This window comes from Falco naumanni, chromosome Z (assembly GCF_017639655.2).
Source record: "Falco naumanni isolate bFalNau1 chromosome Z, bFalNau1.pat, whole genome shotgun sequence".
Classification (NCBI taxonomy): Eukaryota; Metazoa; Chordata; class Aves; order Falconiformes; family Falconidae; genus Falco; species Falco naumanni.
Window position 1 is genome coordinate 14,458,504 of NC_054080.1, and position 15,531 is coordinate 14,474,034.

Consider the following 15,531-nt stretch of genomic DNA (forward strand, 5'->3'; position numbering starts at 1 on the left):
CCAAGTGGGTAACGATGAAGTCCAAATGGCAATAAGTCTGAGAGCAATCAAGAGAGACCTCAGGGCCTTGGGGTGACTGGCTGAGGGATCAGGTAGTGTCTTTTTCTATCCTGCCAGCTGCAGGGCATGATGGGGCATGTAATCAGATGGTCACACAGATCGATACCTGGCTCTGGGCCTGGAGTCAATGGCTAAATTCTGGGGGTTTGATCATGGCTCAGTTTACACAGCAGCCTGCTGGCAGCAGATGGGGTTCACCTGTCTCAAAGTGGGGAAAGGATCCCAGATCACAAGTTAGCAGGGCTCATCAAGAGAGCTTTCAAGACGATTTGAAAGTGTAAGGGAATAAAAACAAGCTTGTTAAGAGATGAGCCTGGGTGCAGCATGCCAGGGCTGGAGGTGAGATTGATAGCACAGCTGAAGTGCACCCATGCCAATGCCTGAAGTATGGGCAACAAACAGGAGGATCTGGAAGCCATCGTGCAGCAGGAAGACTATGACATAGCTGCCATCACAGTGGCACGCTATGACTGGAGTGATGCGATGGATGACTACAAACTCTTCAGGAGGGATAGACAAGGATGGAGAGGTGGTGGGGTAGCTCTGTATGTCAGGGAGTGTTTTGACTGCCTAGAGATGAATGATGGTGACAGTAGGGTTGAGTGTTTATGGGCAGACTCAGGGGGAGGGCCAACAAGGCAGATATCCTCGTGGGAGTCTGCTGTAGACCGCACAACAAAGATGAAGAGGCAGATGAAACATCCTACATGTAGCTTGGAGAAATTTTCATGATCGCTAGCTCTTGTTCTTGGGGGGGACTTCAAACTACCAGATGTCTGCTGGAAATAAAACACAGCATATAGGAAAGAGTCTACAAGGTTCCTGGAGTGTTTCTGACACAGTTGGTCAGAGACTGAACCAGGGGAAATGCCCCACTGGACCTGCTGTTTACAAACAGGGAAGAACTGGTGAATGATGTGGTGGTCAGAGGACATCTTGGGCATAGGGATCATGAGATGATAGTTTTTGATTCTTGGAGAAGTAAGGGCAGGGGTCAGCAGAACTGCTACCTTGAATTCCAGAGGACAAACTCTGGCCTGTTTAAGAGCCTGGCTGACAGAATCCCTTAGCAGATGGTTCCAAAGGGCCAAGGGGTCCAGGAAGGCTGGACGCTACTCAAGAAGGAAATGTTAAAGGTGCAGGATCAGGCCATCCCCATGTGCTAAAAGACAAGCCAGCAGGAAAGAAGACCAGCCTGGCTGAACAGAGAGATTTGGCTGGGACTCAGAGACAGAAGGAGAGTTTACCACCTTTGGAAGAAGGGGCAGGCAGCTCTGGAGGACAGTAAGGAAGTCACAAGACAGTGCAGGGTAAAGATTAAAGAGACAAAAGCCCAGCTAGAGCTCAGGCTGGCCACTGCCATAAAAGATAACAAAAAATGTTTTTACAAATACATGAGAAATAGTAGGGCTAAGGGTAACCTCTTTCTTTTGTTGGATGCAGGGGTGGAAACACTGCCACAAAGGATGAGGAAAAGGCCGAGGTACTCAATGCTTTCTTTGCCTCTGTCTTTAATAGTCAGACCAGTTACCCTCTGGGCACTCAGCCCCCCCGAGCTGGAACATAGGAATGAGGAGTAGAATGAAGTCCCCACAGCCCAGGAGGAAACAGTTAGTGACCTGCCGCTCTGCTTAGACACATACAGGTCTGTGGAGCTAGATGGGATCCACCCAAGGATAATGAGGGAGCTGGAAGAGGAGCTCACCAAGCCACTCTCCATCATTTATCAGCAGCCCTGACTAACCGGGGAGGTCCCAGAAGGCTGGAGGTTAGCCAGTGTGACACCCATCTACAAGAAGGGAGGGAAGGAGGATCTGGGGAGCTACATGCCTGTCAGCCTGACCCTGGTGCTGGGGAAAGTTATGGAGCAGATCATCCTGAGCACCACTGTCATGTGACACATGCAGGACAATCAGGGGATCAGGCCCAGCCAGCATGGAATTATGAAAGGCAGGTCCTGTTTGACAAACCTGATCTTCTACAACAACGTGACCCACCTAGTGGATGAGGGAATGGCTGTAGGTGTTGTCTACCTGGACCTCATTAAAGCCTTTGACACCATCTCCCACATTCTCCTGGAGACACCGGCTGCTCAAGGCTTGGACAAGTGTGCTCTGCACTGGGTTAAAAGCTGGATGGATGGCCAAGCCCGAAGAGTGATAGTAAATGCAGTTACATCCAGCTGGTGGCTGGTGTTCCCCAGGGCTCATTATTTGGGCCAGTCCTGTTTAATATCTTTACCAGCAATCTGGATGAGGGGATCGAGTGCACCCTCAGTCAGTTTGCAGATGACACCAAGCTGGGGGGAGTGCTGACCCGCCTGAGGGCAGGAGGCCCTGCAGAGGGACCTGGGCAGGCTGGAGCGATGGGCCCAGGCCAGTGGTGTGAGGTTCAGCAGGGCTCAGTGCCGGGTCCTGCCCTTGGGTCACACCAGCCCCACGCAGCGCTACAGGCTGGGGCAGAGCGGCTGGAAAGGGCCTGGTGGGAAAGGGCCTGGGGGTGCTGGGTGACGGACGGCTGGGCAGGAGCCAGCAGTGTGCCCAGGGGGCCCAGGCGGCCAGCAGCACCCTGGCCGGTGTCCCCAGCAGTGTGGCCAGCAGGACCAGGGCAGTGACCGTCCCCCTGCACTGGGCACTGCTGAGGCCGCCCCTCGAACCCTGTGTTCAGGTTTGGGCCCCTCATTACAAGAAAGACATTGATGCGCTGGAGCATGTCCAGAGAAAAGCAACAAAGGTGCTGAAGTGTCTGGAGCACAAGTTTTGTGAAGAGCGGCTGAGGGAACTGGGGTTGTTTGGTCTGAGAAAAGGAGGCTCAGAGGGGACCTTATTGCTCTCTACAGCTGCCTGACAGGAGGCTGTAGGCAGGGGGGGTCGGTCTCTTCTCCCAGATAACAAGTGACAGGACAAGAGGAAATAGCTTCAAGTTGCACCAGGAGAGGTTTAGATTGGATATTATGAAAAATTTTTTACTAAAAGTGTGGTGAAGCATTGGAACATGCTGCCCAGGGAGGTGGTGTAATCACCATCCCTGCAGGTATTTACATAATGCATAGATGTGGTGTTTATGAACATTGTTTAGTGGTGAACTTGGCAGTCTTTGCTTAACAGTTGAACTTGATGATTGCTTCCAACCTAAATGATTCTGTGATTCTATGTCCAAAAATGATACAGATTTTAGGTTTTCAATATAAAAGAGGAAGAAAAAAAAATGCTGTTATTAAGACATAAATTAAAACAGCAATTCTGAACCAAATGTACGTGTCCCCAAATTACACCTAAGAAAACAAACATTTGTGGCTCAAGGCAAGTGGAACAAGAAGATTAGAAGCGTATGAACTATTAGTTTTCTTGGTGTCTAGCAGTGCTTTAATGAGCATTAACCTCCATAACAAATATGCTACCTAGAATGAAACTGTCCCCGCAGTGTATTAGCACTGGCATATGGTTTCTCATTGGTCATTGGAGTCTTGCTTTTCAAAGTTGTTAGTTACACCTAAATACCTTCTTTTTTTCAAGTCCCTGGCACCTCCGTTTTCAATTACCTGATATATGTGCAAATTTTGTGTTTGTGCACACATAGTTCTGCGTGCTATTCAATGTATTTGACAGATTTTTAATTCAGATTTATTAGGTGCTATTGCTATTGCACCTGTGGAAAAAAAGAAGACACTGAAGGGTCTTAAGAGACTTAGGAAGAGCAAAAGCAGATGGAAAATGTGCTCCAAAGTGAATTAACCTCACCCACAAAGAGTCTTTAGAAGGCTTGTACTGGTTCACTGCAAGCTTCAAGGTAGGCAAAATAAAAGAAATCAAAACTAATGTTAGACATAGCAGAAATGCTGTGTGAAAATTACTTAAGATAAAAACCAGAAAACTGGACTCTACACAACATATCTGACTATTCTGCACGTGATGTTATATGTATTAGTGGTACACATATATCACTATACATACATGAAGTATCACATTTAGTAAAATTGTCTTTAAATGTAATGTATTGCTTTTTTAAAATTTGTACTACAGAGCATTTATGAGTCTACTATTAAATGCAGTAGTACCATAAATAATTTAAATCAAATTACATTTGTCAACTAAACCAAAAAAAGTGCTTTTAATGATACATTATCCTTGTTTTTTTTGTTGCATTTGCCCTCTTGCTTGTTGCATGGTAAAAATCAGTATTCTGCAATTGATGTCCCAGTCATCAGAATGAATTAATGATGCCCAACTAGGTTTCCAATGGAAGGCAAAGATCTTCTCATTTCCATTTCATCTGACACCAAGCGTACTCATAACACTGTGTCAACAAGTGCTTTCACACAAATACAAATTATCAGGTGGATTAAAAAACCCCGATCAACTAAAAAAGTATCTCAACAATTAAAAAACCTGCAGTAAATATTAAATTTTTATCACTGGCCTGGGTATAAGATTTATAAAAACCTCTGCAGTTATGTTGTTTCACATGATAGCACCCCTTTGCCCATGACCCAGCATCACTGCAGGTCACAGACAACACACCTAACTGCCCATCAACATCCCCACATGCTCCACCGTGGTTACACATGGAGAAACAAGGAATTGCCAAATCCAGAAGTGGATCCAAAGCAGGAGATGACAATAGCTTTTTGCAAACCATGTCACTGTTCAGTGGGTGGGCCAGGGATTGTGGCTGAAGCTGAAATGTCATGGATGGGCTCAGCTGCCCCTCAGCTGCATCAGCACTCCTGCTCACTGCTGGCAACCCTTGTGTCAGTGCAGTCAGCTACTAGTCATGCCCAGCAGCTGTCTCCTGAGCCCGGGAACTGACACTGCATGCACTTCGGACCTATGCACAGCTCAGGAGTTACAGTTTCCCATTTCTCTTGTTCCTCCTTAGACGTACAAAGACCTCAAGTAACATTGGGGACTTTCAAAATGGTATGAGTAGTGAAAAATTACTCTTCACCAAGCCACTGCTTTGCTTTATGCTCCAGTGATATTGAAAGCCCAGAAGTCCTCTGTGAGGGATGGCCTTGTCACAAGAAGGCTTGAAGCAGCACACAGGATGAACATCAGCAAAAAGGCATCAGTGCATGAGTTGTGGTGCAATGCATTCTTGTAACCCCATGAGAAACAGACACCAGGCTCCTTTGATTTCTGCTTACATATCCTCACTGATTCCTTAAAGATCCCTTGCTTTCCTGCATGAGACTTACTGCAAGAAAAGATCAGTTTTTTTTGCATTTACAGCATTTTCAGTATTTACTGGGTGAAGCCATATGCTCACTACAGCTCTGATACCAAAACTGCCAAAACACTTTTGCTTAGAGTAGGAAATTGTCCCTGAGTCTAAACGCTCAGTAGTTTGTAACTCTTTATGTTCAGTTGGTTATCCTTCAGAGGTTAAGCATCTTCCAACAACAGCCCAGTATTGGTACTCATATGTCAAAGATGTGACCGGCCAAGAGCTGGGAGACCCTCGGAGCTGACCACTTACTGGGTAAAGCAGAGCAACTATCCTCATTCATTCATACAGCTGAAATATTCAGTTACACCAAGAGAAATTCTTAAAGGTCAGTGCTGAGCAAAAGAAAAGCTTTACAAAACTAAGTCTGGGTTTTTTACCTTTTGTGCTCATAAATTTTAAAATACACACACACACAAAAAAAGAATCTTAGAAGGACACATTAATTGCAGACCAATTGCTGAGACAAACACTTTGATTTGTAGCAGCTCAAATATTTCCATTTGATAGGCAAAAAGAATAAGCAGTAATAATATTAGTAATACGCTCTCAATTATTGCACTGATTATTTCTTCCAGTTCTATGAGATCAGGTTTTCAGCCTGGTATTATCTAAGCCCTATTTCTGAATCTCTAAAAGCTTGCAAGCAAAGCATTTTTTTAATATTATATTATACATTCTGTTCTTCCAATAAAAATCCTTTGAAGGTGGTTTCTTGAAAATAATTCTTCAGACATTCCACATGAAATAAAGTAAGGATATGGAAGTGGAAGTCTGGACACAGGAGCTCCTGCAAGGAAGGGAATAGGCCTGTTGGGAAGGTCTGAAGATGGTAAAAAGGCACATGCCAGGGTAAACAAATTTAAATGTGAGGATGCAAGGGAGGCCACATTTTCCTGTTGTGATCCTGAGGTAGAACACCTATTAATCAGACACAATCCTTATAATACTTGCATGTATAATTGCATCATTTTGGACAGAAGTCCAAAACAAAACAACCCATCAGCATGAAACCTGCAGAGATCTAAGAAACCCTTTGCCTCCCACTTCTGAGAACTACAACAGAAATACACATACAAAGATGAAATGTGTTATCATCTGGTGAAAGGGTGGGCCCAGCCTGTGAGCAAGTAAAAAGCAACAAGAACATGCATGCAGAAAGGGACAGCTGAGGGACAGAGCAATGGAGAATGGATTCACCAGAGAGACAGCTCTTGAGAATGTGCTGGCAACAAAGAAAGTTGAAAATCTGAACAACCAAAAGGTTTTTCATAGTTTTCATGGAAATTTTGTAAGTATTATTAAACAGAGTTACATCAAAGAAACAACCTGACTCCATTGTCCATTTCTCCTCAAAAAATTTTATCAAGACATTCAGGTCAGAAGGAATAATACATAACAAGGAGGAGATCGTGTGTCTTTATATGTTAGTCCGATAAAAGAAGTTCTAACAAATACTGGGGTGGTTGGCTGGGTTTTTATGTCTATGGAGCTTGACCCAAAGGCATGGAAATCAATAGCACCACTATATGGGCTTCAGAGAACAGTGGATGAATTTAAATTATTTTGTTCTTAGTATCTTGGAGTTTTCTTCACTTTTCTTCTAATTCAAAAGCATGGAACTATTCCCAGAGCAATGGCTATGTAGTTTTTCTGGAGGGCTCAAAGTCCCATCTCAGAGATTGATTTGTTTTTCTTCCTTCTTAAAAAAGAACTATAATTGGTTAGAATTATCACTTTACCATTTTGAAACAGCGGAAAAGAATCAAGGGAATGCATTGCCATGTGGGGAGGGAGTGGGAGAGATAATATCTCTTTCATTTATAAACAAATAGATGCAGAAGGGGAGAACATGAACACAGATTTGTTTACTTCAAAGGATTTCCAAATGCTCTTGCCTAGATGATATTTTCCTAAATTGGTTTATACTGTAGGGATCAATTAAAATAACATTGCTGATAAATTGCTGTAGGAAAACTGCATGTCTGGACATGCAGAGCCTCATTTCATGATGCAGTATGTACTCTTATGGTTTCTTGAGCAAAAAGTACCGGAAAGGGCAAAGTTTAGGATTTATTTTTCAGTATATATGAATACATATGTAAAAATTCAGGAAAGGGTGACTTTGGACAGGAAATTACAAGGATGGGGTTTTATATGCTGTCTACCTTTATGCATCCATCTCAGGTGCATGAATTAAGGATGTTGGCTTCCACAAATGTAACAAAATCCCCCATAGGATGACATGGCACTTGCACTATGGTCTGTGCGTATGAAATCAGGTTCCTCAATGACAGGCATAAGTTTACTGTAGACATTATTTCCGGATATTGCAGCACTCTCTGGTCTGGAAACTAAGCAGCCACTTAAAGCAGGTTGCTACCCATTTCTGGATAAAATTAACCAGACATGAGCATCAGCTCTGTCCTGAAGCTCCATTATACCCATTTGCAGCAGCACAAGCAGTTCAGGGAAATACAACCTGGATTGTTAAAGGTAGTTCTGTGTCGTTCCTTTAGAGGTCGTATTTGAAAAACAGAGCCCTGCAAGGGCTATAGGATGAACTGAAACCAGAGCTTGAGAAGCATCTAGCAGTTTACAGGGAACATTTAGGAGCTAACAGGGATTAAGTACAAAGATATATAAAGCAAAGACATTCCATATGGGAGGTTTTTATCTTTTGGATTTCTTGCTCCTTTTGTTGTTGCTTGTGTTCAGAGAGATGCATTCTCTCATTTATGATTTTAGACCTTTCTATATATTGGCCATATTAAGATACGTCAATGGGAAATACAGAAAACATGTATATGTACACAAAAAGCACAGAATTTTTTTCCCAGTTTCAAACCACAAGGACCAGCATCTTGTGTGTGGTGACAACGAGACTTCCAATTGATTATTTTGCATCACCACATTCCATGAAATGCCAATCAAACCATAACTAAGACAGAAGAACCCAGTCAGTGCCTCCTGGTAAAGGAATATGACATTTCAGCAATCCAGTTAACTTGGCTAGCCCATATAAATTGTGAAATAAAGACAAGAAAATTACCAAATTCATATTTAAAATACTTCCCTAAAAGACTACCCACTATACGCAGGAATAACTTTGCACCTGCAGTTTTCTTTGGGCTTTACTTGATACTTTTTTTTTTTAAATCCACTTACTACATTTTTAGTGGCAATATACCATCCAAACAAACCTAGCCCATAAATCATGCAGGCATCAAGAGAAACATCAGCCTGAGCCACCACTTGGAAACCAACCCTTAAAATTCCGTAACTAATAGTCTGTAAAAGGAAGAATAATACATGTTTCAAACTTGTAATTGTCTTGATCTGTAACAAATGGCTATGCTTTTAAAGAGAAGTTTTATTGGCAGAATTAGAGTTTAACTCAAAAGCGAACAAGTACATACTGCAAAACAGGTACATGCTTTTTCCCTCTTTGTGGTCAATTTCCCTTTTAGGCCTCAGTGTTTTGATCACTACTGTTTGATGAATCAGCTTCCCTGTAAACTAGAGGTGCAGAGCCATCAACTAATGAAAACACTCTGCATTTTATGACTCCCTAGACTGTAGTTCTGCATATTAAAATAGAATTTCAATCTCAGTGCAAGAAATAAAATCAAATCTAGCATCTGTGGTTTGAACAGAGCAGATAAAAATGCTGCTCATTTAATTTTAACAATATTTTTTAATGTTAAACAGTATAAAAAGAGGTGCTGAATGTAATTAAAAAATGGCTATAAATTAGAAATAAATTGGTAGGATACAGCACAATTTTTCAGTACATGGACTGGTTTCATTAAACATAGAAATCTGACAGCAAAGAATTCTGAGTCCTATTTAAAAGTACTATTTTACACCTATTACATATTACTTTCATCTGTTCCAGAAAGGATACATCTAAGGTGAATGAATTTATTGATCTCTTTGGGTTTCTTAATTATTTTCAGTGAAAAAGTTATTTTTTTCATTAGGATCCCAGAAAATTACCTTAGTTTTTTTTGAAGCTACTGCATGTGAAAAGCATCAATACAGTCTGCCAGGAAGTACTGAAAATTATGGGATTTCAAGGGACAACTGAATCTTATTTCAAACTGTTCACAGGAAAAACACCCACCCTTTAACACACTGATAAAGGAACAAAAATACTCACCACTGGTGTTAGGGCAAAATAGTCTTATAAAGTTACCATGCATTTAGTCTACTGGAATTACACTCTACTACTGTTTGTACGGCATTGCTTCCCTCCTTCCCCTGTAAATCAAGCAAAATTCTCTCTTTCTTCCCCACCCCACCTCTTGCCCCTCCCCTCCCCTGCCCTGCCCTGCTCTGCCCTGCCCTTTACCTGCCTTCAAAAAGATGGGTTTAGCAGAGCTCTGTAGAGGTAACTGTGATTTTGAGTTTTACAAATGTCCACAAGCTTTGGACAGGTTAATAAGCAAGTCTTCTGCTGCTGAACTCAGCTTTGTAAGAGACAATCCATATTATTGTTTCTTTGCTGTCACACTTCATTATTGCTACCAATGTTTTCCCATATAAATTTTCCCATAAAAGGCCTAGCAATACAGTTACAAAAGAGTAAGATGCTGCTCTAAAGCATTAGAACAAGTTCTGCTTTTTAAATTTTCTGTTTCCTTCAATTATTGCTCTTTTTAGGAATAGACACATAGCAAGAGTGCTATTTTCTGTAACAATTCCTGATTCTGCAAGGAACAGATGGATCTCTTGGAAACCCGAGTTATCAGCCATAAAGGCTGAACTTTGTCTGAAGCACAGGAAAAATGCACATAGAATGACCATATTCTAATAAGCTGAGTTGTCTATGATCTCAGTAGTATATAAATTTATTAATGGAAACTTTGAGTTCCTTAAAAGATTAAGCTCATATTAATTCTTCATTGTTAAAAACTAAAGCATTTTTATTCATACAATGGAACAATAATAATAATAATAATTTTAAAAACTCCCAACAGCACAGCCTTCCTTTAGAGATATTTAATGAAGTATCTGTTTTCATACAACAAGGTTAGCCATTAAATTTTCTACTCCATTGACTCATCTTTCTGCTGCTGCCTCCTGCCACAGGATATGATATTTGGCTGCACTAGTTATTGTTCACAGTGAAATTCTTTGTTAATCCAATGTAAGGCTGGAATGGTGCTAAGCAGATCCTATTTTTATTAGCAAGAGTGAACGTTGGACCAGATGAACCTTCGGGTCCCTTCCTACCTTGTATTTTATGATTCTATGACTCTAAGATAACAGTAATCATGGGATTAAATTTGGTATGATTTAAAAGTTTTCAGGATGTGGTGACAGCCTGTCCCTGCAAGACGTGGGAGGCCATGAGTGTGCCACAGTGCCAGAAATGTGTAGATTTAGTCATTTTAGTTGGATGTATGATTTTAGAACATGAGCTAAACAAATATAAATGACAAAGTAATCTCTGGTAGGAAGAAAAGACTAGAGGCACTAAAAAAAATGGAGTTATTATTAGAGACAGATGAACGCATTTCACGCTGCTTCAGATTTCTGTCTGTATTCAGAACTAACCAGAGCCTGAGCAGTTTTTCAGCTCAGGAAAATTTAGCTAAAGGACTAGCTCAGATAAGCCTTACTCTACAGATGTCCACCTTCCCCTTCTGTCCTTAGTCCCCTTCCCTTTTTGGCATACTTGCTCACTCGATTATGCTCACAAAGAAGCTAGGCAGAGAACTAATGGAATTAATATGACATTTGCTGATACACCATTGCTTGCTTCTGCTGCCTTTATAATGAAAATTACACTGACGTGTACAGATAGCCAAGCCTTGTTTAAAAAATTTTGCCCAGCTTTGTTCAGCCAGACTGTAGTACATAACATGGACACACTCCTGGCCATTTCTGCTGTAAGCAGAAGGGCTAGGAGGCATGGTGCTCTGAGAGGAGATTGCGCATCTCAGGGGAGAACATCATTATTATCTCTTGTACTGCAGGATTAACTAGGAGCTTAAGCCATGGACAAGGGCTAGTGGCAAGCCCTGGATCAACTAAAATCCCAGTAAGATTAAACTCTGTAGAGGATCTCTTGGGCAGTCAGAGGCTGGGGGAAAAGTTCCTCTCCATGGGGAAATGAAGAGTTAAGTTAGCAGGGCTTATGAACAACTAGAAAAATATCAGGAATAAAAATATGAAGAAGTCAGTGCAAATTGTTAGGTTGGGAAAGATATTTCAGTAGGAAGCTGGTCAGAACCAAAGCAGTTGTTTGTCCTTTTTGGATACAGAAAACCAAAATGTTAATGTAAGCCATGACAGACTTCCTATAAAGGATGTGACATCTCTCAACTAGACACAAGGACAGGAATAAAATAATACCCATTTCTCCACCATCTCCTTTTCAGCACAATAGTACAATAAAGTTTTAGTTGTGCAGTGAACACCCCCTGAAGGAGTTTAAGAAATTGAGAGTGCTACAGCTTCTCAGATTTAATAAAACCTATTATATATGAATGAACATCAATACAGAGAAGATACAAAAAACATATTAGCAATTGCTGAGAGTGTCAGCCAGTGATCCTGGTCAGTCAATACTAGGTAATTCTAAATACTGTCTCCTTTGAAATCAGCTGCTGTTATGTATGTTATGACACAGTGCTATATCTGCTCTTGATGTTGCGTATTGATTGAGCACTGCCCATTGTCTGATAGATGTCTTCAAATAGCACAGAGGCAGGCATAACACCGTGCCACCTAAAAATCTTTGATCTACAGTTATCATTATTTACTGCCATGATTATCTGCCTTGATAGTGATAACTGGAAAATTGCCATGGCTCTTATAAAACATCACAGTCCCTTACGTGTGGAAACTCCACTTACCAGATGTTCTTGCAGGTCATAGCTCCATATAATGGCATTTGGTTAGCAATCATGAACATGGACATGGTCTTTGTCCTCAAACATACGCTTCTTAAGGAAATGTCTTCTATTGAATTGAGAATAGGTGTTTTCATTAAAGAAATGTTTATAAGATGGAAAAAGAAACAAAATGTAGATTTTAAGCATTCTGGGACAGACATTTTTGAGGCAACCTGGAAGATGAGAACAAAAGGTGTGTTTATATAAGTTTTGTAAAAAAACTTAGTTTCTTTTTCACAACTGTTTTCTTGGGGATGAAGACAGCATTTTTCATACACAGAAAAATGATTTTTCATACACAAAAATTTACATGACTTTCATTTAGCAGCAGTAGGTGTTGCTGTCTATGCAGATGATCTGTGGATAATTTAAACAGAGAAGTTATTGTCTTTTTATCCTTCTTCGGATCCTCAGATCCTTCCACTGCCTTGTCCTTTGGGCCTTATTGCCCAGATCTCCCAGAAGTCTCTGATTTTGAGGTGGTTACCTGAGTCTAAAAGTTTTGTACATTAAAATAGTATTTTATCAAATATATTTTCTTTCACTGTGCTCACCGTCATATCCAACACAGTGTCCCATGCAAACACAGCAGACCTTGAGAAGCATGTCACCTTCTCCACAAAGGTTCCTTGAACTGAGCTACTCTAGAGGGTGATGATGGGAAGGAATAGTTTTTAATCTAGTTTTTTAACTTCTCAGTTGGAAATTGTTAAAATTGCTGTCTTCTCCTGGACAAACTCCTACCTATATAAGCTTTTCCAGTGTTACTACATTATGAAGAACAACCAGCAGTTTTGATGCTAGCATGATATTCAGATTTGAGCTTGCAGATTACCAGTGCATGGTGTAATGATAATTAAATTAGCCTTTAGCAAAACAGTCCTAGAAAAGTGTGATTTTGTGGTGCAATTTGTGTAGACAAAAGCCGTTCTTCATGAATATTTCACATAGGTTTCTTGCAATAACTGCAATGGCTCTACCTTCAGTAAAACTGTCTCACAGGAGCTTCTATTTCTGCTACTGCTCAAGTTAGTGCTTTTGCAGTGGAGAAATAAGAGTGGTCCAAAGAATTCTAAAAGGCAGACTTGCACTGCAATTTAGGGAATGACTTCTTGAAGTGATTGATGCATTTTGCCCCTGTACTTTCTTTTTAAAGGTCAAAAAATTGAGAAGTGGCCTTGCACAATGCATAAAACTAAAGTCAAATCCACATCCCGTGGATATAAACGTAGGCAGTTCTCTTTGCCTGGGGAGACGAGTCTCTTTCTTTACTCGAACTTCGTTAGAAAGGCAGGTTCAGATAAAAAATTTTAAAGGCCACTAGTAACCTTAGATCTTCTGTTCTGACCTTAAGTAAAACCAAGCACAGCAATGCACACACACAGACACACACACATACCTTAAACTTTCATATATTACTTCAGCTATTTTCCAGAAGTTGCCTGGCTAGAACAAAGAATAAGAAACATAATCTACCTGCCCAGGCTATCTATGAAATGTGAGTAGTGTTTTGTTATTCCTCTCATATATAAGAAAGTGCACTGTTCACATACACATGCTTATTTCCCACAAAACTTTCCAGAGTATTTGTGGGAATACATATGTTTGCCAATTTATTCACACTTCCAGGCTGACTGATTTCCAGCTCCAAAAAGAAAAAAATGTCTGTATTGGATCTCAAAATCTTGGGTATTCAACCCTTAAGTATGAAACTATGAAAAGAAACTTGTGCTTCCTTCTGAAAGTCCAGATTATTTCCCAAAGCCAGTTTTCTTCGATAATCAGGACCTCAACCAACAAGTTTCAATTTAGCTGATCCAAGAGTGCAAGCCTCAAGAACTTGCACTCATGCTTCGAGCTGGTATTGGCTGGTACTGGCCCTGGTGTCGAACCCACACCTATTCTACAAAAATAGCCAGGTTTTAGGCACAGGAAGACAACAAAGCAGAAAAAGAGTATTTTTCTCCATTCTCATACAGGTTTTTTGAAAAATCAATTTCTTGTACTTGTTTTAAGGCCTGGTGGAAATTTTCTTTCATTTACTGGCAATGAACTCAGTCTGAAATTTCCCTCCACCTATAAAAGTTAATAAAGATGCTAACTTATCTTACAGAAAGGCAATACAGCCAGGCACAAGCAATACAGTTTTCTGGCAACTCTGGGCAATTTCTTGATGCAAGTGATGAATCAACAGGCTAGAGGTGATGCTTTGTTGGACCTGCTACTTACAAACAAGAAAGAAGTGGTTGGAGATGTGAAGATCAAGGGCAGCTTTGCTGCAGTGATCATAAGACCATACAGTTTAGGGTCCTAGAAGAATTCAACAAAACAGAATTACAACTGTGACCTTCAGAATTGCTCATTTTGACTTTTTTAAAGGCTTCCAAGGTTGCTACTGGAGCTTGTAGGAGGGTAGCAGTACCCACAGGAGGGAGGATTGAAGCCAGTTAAACATGCAGAAGCCAGTGGGTCCAAAGAGGAAAAAGGCAAACATTCCACCCGTCTGAAAGAAGGATGAGGACAGGATGGCTGCAGGCAGCTTACAGGCTGTTTGGCCTCACCACAATCCCAGAAAAGGGAAGGAACAAATCCTCTCAGAAATCATTTCTAAACACATGAATGACAAGGAGGTAACTGGGAAGAGCGACCATGGGTTTACTGAGGGCAAATCTTACTTGATTGCTTTCTGTGATGAGGTAACTAGCATTGTGGGTGAGGAGAGGGCTGTGGGTGCTGTACACGTTGATTGGAGCAAAACTCATGACAGAGCCTCCAGTAGTTTTCTTCTCACCATATTGGTAAAATATGAGGATGGATAGTAAAGTGGGTGGGAAATTGTCTGGAGTGCTGGCCTTAGAAAGGCACTAACACTGATGCAAACAGCAGCTCTGCAGAAATGCCCTGGGGCCCAGTGGGGGAGCAGGTTGCCAGAAGGCAGCAGTGGTCCTGGGCAGCAAAGCTATTGCAGACCCACACCCAGGTCTGCACCAGCACGGGTGCAGCAACAGGGCCAGGCATTGATCCTGCCCTTGCTGCTGGGCACCAGTGAGACCGCACCAGGAGTGCAGGGTCCAGGTCTGGGCTCCTGGCGCAGGACAGACCCTGAGGTACATCAGCAAGTCCTGTGGAGGGTCCCTGTGATGGACAGTGTTGGAGCCTGGGATGTACAAGAGGAAGTGGAGGGTGCTGGGCTGGTTCATCCTGGGGAAGAAAAGGGTAAGGGGAGACCTCACTGCTCTCTGCAGATGCCTGGTGGGAAAAAACAGAGCTAGAATCTTGCAGATATATGGTGACAGGAAGAAGTAACAGGCAAAAGTTGGAACATGGAAAAGCCTGATAA